Genomic DNA, 7,965 nt, shown 5'->3' with positions numbered 1-7,965 from the left:
TGCTACCCTTAAAAAAAAAAAAGAAAGAAAAGAAAGAAAGAAAAAAAGAAAGAAAAAGGAGGAACCAACACTTGCAGGAACGTGAGGGCAATGGGGTCCGTGCAGTAGAAGTGGAAGCTGAGGCTCGTTCACCTCGATAGACCAGGACCCAGCTTTCTTTTTTTTTTTTAATTTTTTATTGTTATGTTAGTCACCATATATTACATCATTAGTTTTTTTTAATTTTTTATTGTTATGTTAATCACCATGTATTACATCATTAGTTTTTGGTGCAGTGTTCCATGTTCATTGTTTGTTCATAACACCCAGTGCTCCATGCAGAACGTGCCCTCCTCAATACCCATCACCAGGCTAACCCATCTCCCTACCCCCCTCCCCTCTAGAACCCTCAGTTTGTTTTTCAGAGTCCATCATCTCTCATGGTTCGTCTCCCCCTCTGACATACTCCCCTTTTCTTCCTCTCCTGTTATCTTCTTCTTTTTCTTTTTTCTTAAAATATGTTGCGTTATTTGTTTCAGAAGTACAGAACTGTGATTCAACAGTCTTGCACAATTCACAGCGCTCACCGTAGCACATACCCTCCCCAATGTCTATCACCCAGCCACCCCATCCCTCCCACCCCCAACCACTCCAGTAACACTCAGTTTCTTTCCTGAGATTAAGAATTCCTCATATCAGTGAGGTCATGTGATACATGTCTTTCTCTGATTCACTTATTTCACTCAGCATAACACCCTCCAGTTCCATCCATGTCGTTGCAAATGGCAAGATCTCATTCCTTTTGATGGCTGCATAATATTCCATTGTGTATATATACCACATCTTCTTTATCCATTCATCTATCGATGGGCATCTTGGCTCTTTCCACAGTTTGGCTATGGTGGACATTGCTGCTATAAACATTGGGGTACACGTACCCCTTCGGAGGACCCAGCTTTCTTATATTGGAAGAGGCTGGAGTCCGGGCTGTTAGTAACGATCCCCATGCAATGAGCTTAGATCATGTTCAATCCACTCTGTTCATCAGATGAGTCCAAAACATCATTAAAATGTTTCCATCTCTAAAATGTTTCCAAAAGAGCCTTGGAACTGACCTTTGGATCATGGGGAACCTTATTCATCCAAGTTAACTGAGATGCTCCCTGGTGCATGGAGTGGGTTCATACACAGATTTACATGGATGATTTATAAATAGATATAAAGAACTTCATACTTGAGGGCCTAGAACAAAGCTCAAGCCATAAAGAAATCAAATACATTCTGCCCTTCTCTCTATTCTCTTTCTATTTGGATTTCTTGGGAATTCACATTTATGTGGGCTGACGATGTAAATCCAGCCGTGGGCTTAAAGAAAACCAAGAAGTGAGCAAAAATTAAATCTGCAGATTTCTCTCCATTTTTTTTCCCTGCGTGTTATTTTCATAGGAACCTGTGTCTTCTGGAAAAGTCCAAGCAAAAAGCTTAAGTCATTTAGGTCGACTGGAGATATTAGCACCGTGTAAATTTCCAATAATTATTAGTAATAATTCTGGGAAACAGAAAGATGATAACAACAAAAACAAAAGCCCACACATTGGGGCACCTGGGTGGCTCAGTTGGTTAAGCATCTGCCTTTGGCTCGGGTCATGATCCCAGGATTCTGGGATGGAGTCCCACATTAGGCTCCCTGCTCAGTGGGGAGTCTGCTTCTCCCTCCGCCTGCAGCTCCCCTTGCTTGTGTGCGCACGCTCGCTCGCTCTCTAACAAATAAATAAAATCTTAAAAGAAAACAAAAACGAAAGCACACCAAATTGACGTGTACTTTATTAAAACATGGGAACATAAACTACAAATGTGCCAAGGTGATATTACCCTGAAAACAGCAAAAGCATATTTATCTATAGGATATGATGTGGGATGGTATTTCGCACACGCATTTCCCCTCACTTGTTCTTGTATCCCTTACCCAGCCCAAACAGTTTGGGCCTCCCACCTCCTCTAATGACAGGAAATGGCTGTTGAAGCTGAACACAGGTAAACAAAAGAATGAAATTCTTAGGCTACATGTTTTGAAATCTTCGAATTAAGAAAATCTAGATTTCTAAGAACTCCAGGCAACAAACTGAAGCCATAACTAAGGGATCGGGACTAATTCACAATCAGTCACGTTTTAGCTTCTATTATTTTACTAGGGTTCAATCTTCAGATCCTTCAGGGCTGGATTGGATGGCATATGATAGAAAACTGAAAATGGGGCCAAAAGCCAAAAAGGTATATTCTTTGACATTAAAAAAGCAGTTAGAAGGTAGCTCCTATTTTCAGCTCCATTTTCACCCTCAAGCTCTCCTCGTAATCCAAGATTGCCACTGGCCTTTCAGCCACTGTGTCCACAGTCCAGGCAGCAAAAGGAGGAAGCGCCAAGGCTCGGCTCAGAGTGAGTCAGCACCTTGAAGAGCCTTCCTGGAAGTCACACAGCACTTTCCTTTACTCTGAATTTAGTCTTATGGCCATAACTAGCTTCAAGGGGAGCTGCAAAATATAGTTTTTATTCTAGATAGTAATGTACCCAGATAAAAATTACTAAGAAATTACTTAGAAAATTACTAAGAAAAATTTATTAAGAAAGGAGGTTAAACGGAAATTAGGTAAACACCTAGTGACCTCTACCACCACTAGCTTTTCTCTTTCCCAGGGACATAATATTCTCCGGGCAAGGGAGGGGGCGGTGAAAGGGATTTTAGAGGAGATAATTTTGGGAGAGAGACAGCAGAGCCTGGAGATAAGCACAACCAACCTGAAAGGACCAAGTGCACAAAAGCAAAGGTGGTATTCAGAGGCCTTCCCCTCCCTGAGGGGGCCCAGGGACCCTCCAGTGAGCCCCAAGAAATAGCACAGGAACAGAATCTATGCTCTCCCATGATCCAGGCTCCATACGAGTGAGCACTGTATCTCACCAGTGCGGAAGAACTGTGTTAGTCAGTCTGCCCACTGGTTTCTGGCTAGGTCTCCCAATGGCTGCTGTTAAGTGTACCAGAAAGAGCATGCTCCTCTAGGCCCTGAGGCTTGCCATGATCTGGGTGGGCAGTGTCCCTTACAAGGGCTCTAGACATTCAGAATTCCCCTGAAACAGAAATTATGACACTAAACATCAAGATGGGTCCTGTGATCATAGGTTTGATTTGGTTTTGAGTTTTTAAATGTATATTCATAGACACACAAATCAGTCTTTTCCAGAATCCAAAGGAGGAGTTGAAATTTCTCTAGCAACACCATCTGTATTCATTTCACATAACTCAATATTTACTGAGCTTCTAATAAGCAAGTTTTATCCTCAGAAAACTTCCAATCTAGTAGTGGGGAAAAGCACATTTAAAACTGTAACATGAAGTACAGAATATACTAGGAAAAAAGCAAGGAAGGGGTGCCTGGGTGGCTCAGTTGTTAAGCATATGGCTTCGGCTCAGGTGATGATCCCAGGGTCCTGGATTCGAGCCCCACATCGGGCTCCTTACTCAGTCGGGAGTCTGCTTCTCTCTGTCTCTCTGTCTCTCTCTCTGTCAAATAAATAAATAAAATCTTTAAAAAAAGCAAGGAAGAAAAAGCAGAAGAAGAAAAAGGAAGAACTAACCTCAACTGAGTCCTACTATGGGTCTAACACCGTGCTAGGTGCATTTGTAACATTTTTTTAATCCACTGACAAGTCTAAGGGGTAAGGAAGTGGGATCATTCTCATTTCCATATGGGAAAATTAAAGCTTGCTACAAGAATTTAGACCAAACAACAATTACTGATCCCAGAATGGGGATCAAACGGTTTACAGAGGGAAACATTCTGAAAACAGAAAAAAGATCAATAGATAGTTGGCAGAAGAATGGACAAGAGGAAAGGACATTTCAGGAAGAGGGATGAGCCTGAATATACACAGAAGAAAAAATAAGAAGTATTAACCAGTTTAGGTAGGTCAAAAGGATATGTAGAAGATAAGTGGAAGATAAAACCAGAAAACAATGCTTTGTGGTCAAATTGAGAAGATATTTGAAAATAGCAGAGTGAAGAGTTTACAACTAACCCAGTAGGAAATGGGAGTGATAGGGTTACCTGAGGAAGATTTACCTAGTCCAGATCTACAAAGTCTTTTCCACAATTCCAAAAGCAAAAGTTCTAAAAATAAAAAATGCAGGACATTGTTCTGGTTCTTTTTTGATACTCTGCTTGGAGGAAAAAGCCAATCTTACCTGAACTCATTTGGCATTAAAGTTTAACATGAACAATACAAGACCATTTATACTTTTTATTTATCCTACTTAAAGTGAATATTCATACACTTCACTGCAGAAAAACAAGATTTGACTACAGGACATTACCCCAGTCCCCATAAGGGAGACTTTGTAACATAAAGTATCTTCTCCACATTACCTTTCTAAAACTCCAAAAACGGAAAAGAAAAATCTGCATTCTGAAACACCTCTGACCCCAAGTTTTATATGAGGGATTATTAATGTATGGGATGGGTCAGGGGGAGAACAGAGATGAGCATACTAGATTGGAGACTTCCAATAGTCCTGGCCAGAAAAAAAAAGAACCTGACATACAGTATATCTGTGAGAATGGGGATCTAGATTTGGCAGCTAACTGGAGGCAAAGAAGTGAGGAAGAAGTCAATGGAAAATCCAAGATTAATCATGGGAGCCCAGTGACAGTTTTGGTAACAATATCAACAACAACAAAAATGGGATCGTTTGTTTTAATCATAGTGGATTTAAGGTGTTGGCAGGACATCTAGGTTGTAACATCAGGCAGTTAGAAATGGGTGTGTAGAGTTCAGGGGAGAAGTCAGGACCTGAGGGGTAAACTTGAGCCACAACCACAGAGAGGTGATATGCAAATGGATAAAATTCCCAAGTAACAAAGAAGTGGAAAAACTCCATGCATGGAAATTTGGAAATCGCTAGCACTTTGCAACACAGCTTTCCTAGTTGCAATAAAGGTCTATCCCTAAAGATTAGCAGAGGCTAATCTTCCCCCAGTGATGGAGAAACAGGATTGTCAAACACATCAGGAAAAAACTAGGTTGGAGTTCACAAAAAAAGGAATACAATTCCAGAATTCCCTCCTAATAATACTTCATAACAATGAACTGAGCAAACACAAGTTTAGAGCTCTAGAAAGATGCCCCAAAGCAGGTGATTTCACTTAAAAAAAAAAAAATCAATATACATCTTTGAGTCTACATTTTTTATACTCCTAGGCTAGTAGAAATGTAGCTTTTTGTGGAATTTATTACTGTGGCCAGTTCTGACTCAAGCAGAGCCATTCAGGCCAAAGAAAACTACAGTTTGTCAAGTTGTTAACTTATTTTGTAAACAGTATCTTTCTTACCAATACAGATTCATATCGGTCTTTAATGTTTTGTAGCCTTGGTACATGGTGAGAAGAGACCACAGTGAGTTAAGCAGCTATGAACTGAAAGCCACATTCCTCCCCTCCAAAAGCAAAGCTACGGATGGCTTCTTGAGAGGTGTGTTGGCTAATTGTATGTGTCAACTTGGCTGTACCACATTGCCCGCATATTTGGCCAAACATCATTCTGGATAGTCCTGTGAGGGTGTTTCAGGGTGAGATTTGCATTTAAATCGGTGGACTTTAAGAAAGCAGATTGCCCTTCATACTGTGGGTGGACCTCATCCAATCATTGAAAATGGGAATAGAACAAAAGGCTGACCTGCCCCAAGCAAGAGGGAATCCTGCCAGGAGACTGCCTCCAGACTTCAGCTGCATCACTGGCTCTTCCCTAGGGCTCCACACTGACAGCCTTCAACACAAACTACAACATCCGCCCTTACTAAGTCTCAGCCTGCCAGCCCATTCCGCAAATTTGGGGTTTGCCAGCCTCCATGATCACTTGAGCCAATTCCTTAAAATAAGTCAATATATATACCCCATTGGCTCTGTTTCTCAGGAGAACCCTGGCTAATCCAAGAGGGACGGAAGGAGTAAAGCAACATCACTTCAGGTGATCTGAAGAAATTGAAACCTATGATCCAGGTTGTTTGGAAAAAAGCAATCTAGTCCCAAACCAAACAGTGGAAAGCAAACTGACAGGCATTAGATTGGCTGAAATGACAAAGTGATCAAAAATGAAGATTCCATTCCCCAAGTTTCCTCATTTCTTGACCATTTTTTTTTTAAGGAATGCTTTTATTTTTTTTTTTAAGATTTTATTTATTTATTTGACACAGGGAAAGAGACAACTAGAGAGGGAACACAAGCAGGGGGAGCGGGAGAAGGAGAAGCAGGTTCCTGGCAGAGCAGGGAGCCTGATGTGGGGCTCGATCCCAGGACTCTGGGATCATGACCTGAGCCGAAGGCAGACGCTTAATGACTGAGCCACCCAGGCGCCCCATTTCTTGACCATTTTTGTACATCACAGGCAGTTTTACCATCTTTAGACATTTTTGTCTATCATAATATGGGGGAATTGCTCCTATTTTTAATCTGTTTATTTCAAATTCATTTCTGCCCTATGCATTCTATAGCGGTGACACTTGATATGCAGTTTTTCGTTTATCAAATTCAGACATCCGTGCATCAACTGACAAATTAAGCTATCATACCACAATTCCAAAATTGTTAACATCTTCATCCTATATAGCTCTATGTGTACAAGTATTTGAATGTTGCATTTTCCCTTTTGTATAAAAATAAGTGGAAAATAGCAAACTAAGGGGTCAAAAATAATTCTCACAAGAAGTCTCATAAAGTTAGCACACCTGCCCTAAGACAGAGATCATTTCCCATGCTAAGGCAGGTGGATATACGGCTTCTGCTGCAGCATCAATCTTCACTTAGCTGAATCCATTTCAAACAGGCCATGTGCCTTCAGGCCTTGGGTCTTCTGCACTTAGAGTTCCTACTGCCTGGAACTCTCTGCTGCCTACGTTCCCCCAGCTTGGTCCCTTTCATTCAGGTATTGGTTTAAATCTTAGAGAAGATTGCCCTAACAACTCTACTTAAAATAGCCTATCCTTCTGCACCTCCCTTCCAAATTTTCTATATGGCTGAGCCAAGCTTTAAGATTGGAGAAATTGCTATTGCTTACAAAGATTTAAGAATTACCTTCAATATTTTTATTTACTGAAAATATTGTAAAAACTCTGGCATTTTTTAAAGGCAAGCCCACCTTTATAGAAGAAAAAAGATAGAAATATACGATAAAGTAAGAGTAGAGCTTAATGAATGACTATAAGGAAATGTCTGAGAAATGAGCACCTGGTCAGGAAGTAGAACATAGCCGTCTCCCCCTGCAAAAAAAAAAAAAATTCTTCATATGCAACCGCAACCACAATTCCATTCTTTCCCCCTACATGTAACTGCCATGCTGACTTGATGCGAGATCAAGCTCCTGCAAGTCCTGAAGGCTCAGGCAAACTACATGATCAAGTGGCTCAGACTGCTTTGCTTGTCTTTCAGTTTTAGCAAGTGAGTATGCATCTGTAATTGTCATTTGCCTGCTTTTGAACTTTTAGGATCATACGGTACATATTCTTTGGTGTTTACTTCATTTGTGAAATCTTGCTTTTATGAAAGGAATCCACGTTGTTCTATATGGCTATACTTCGCTGAGTTTGCTCTATCGTATTCCATTGCCATGAGTATACCACAATTTACTTATCCATTCTGTGTTGATAGATGTTTGGGTTGCTTCATTTGGGCTAGTAAAAATAATATTGTTATGGACATTCTTGTAGGGGTAACCTCACACATTTATGCATATGTTTCTGTGAGGTATATACCTAGAAGCAGAAATGCTGGGTTATAGGATATGGAATTGTCAGTTTTTCTAGATTGTATCAAACTGTTTGTTCAAAGTAGTTGGGTCAATATATACTCGTGCCAAAGATATGTCAGTGTTGGCCTTGCTTCACCTCTTTGTCCACTCTTGTTATTATCCAACTTTTAAATTTTAGCTCGTCTAGTGGGTAGCTA

This window comes from Zalophus californianus, chromosome 4 (genome assembly GCF_009762305.2).
Source record: "Zalophus californianus isolate mZalCal1 chromosome 4, mZalCal1.pri.v2, whole genome shotgun sequence".
In the NCBI taxonomy this organism is placed as follows: domain Eukaryota; kingdom Metazoa; phylum Chordata; class Mammalia; order Carnivora; family Otariidae; genus Zalophus; species Zalophus californianus.
Note: the sequence above shows the minus strand (reverse complement) of the source record.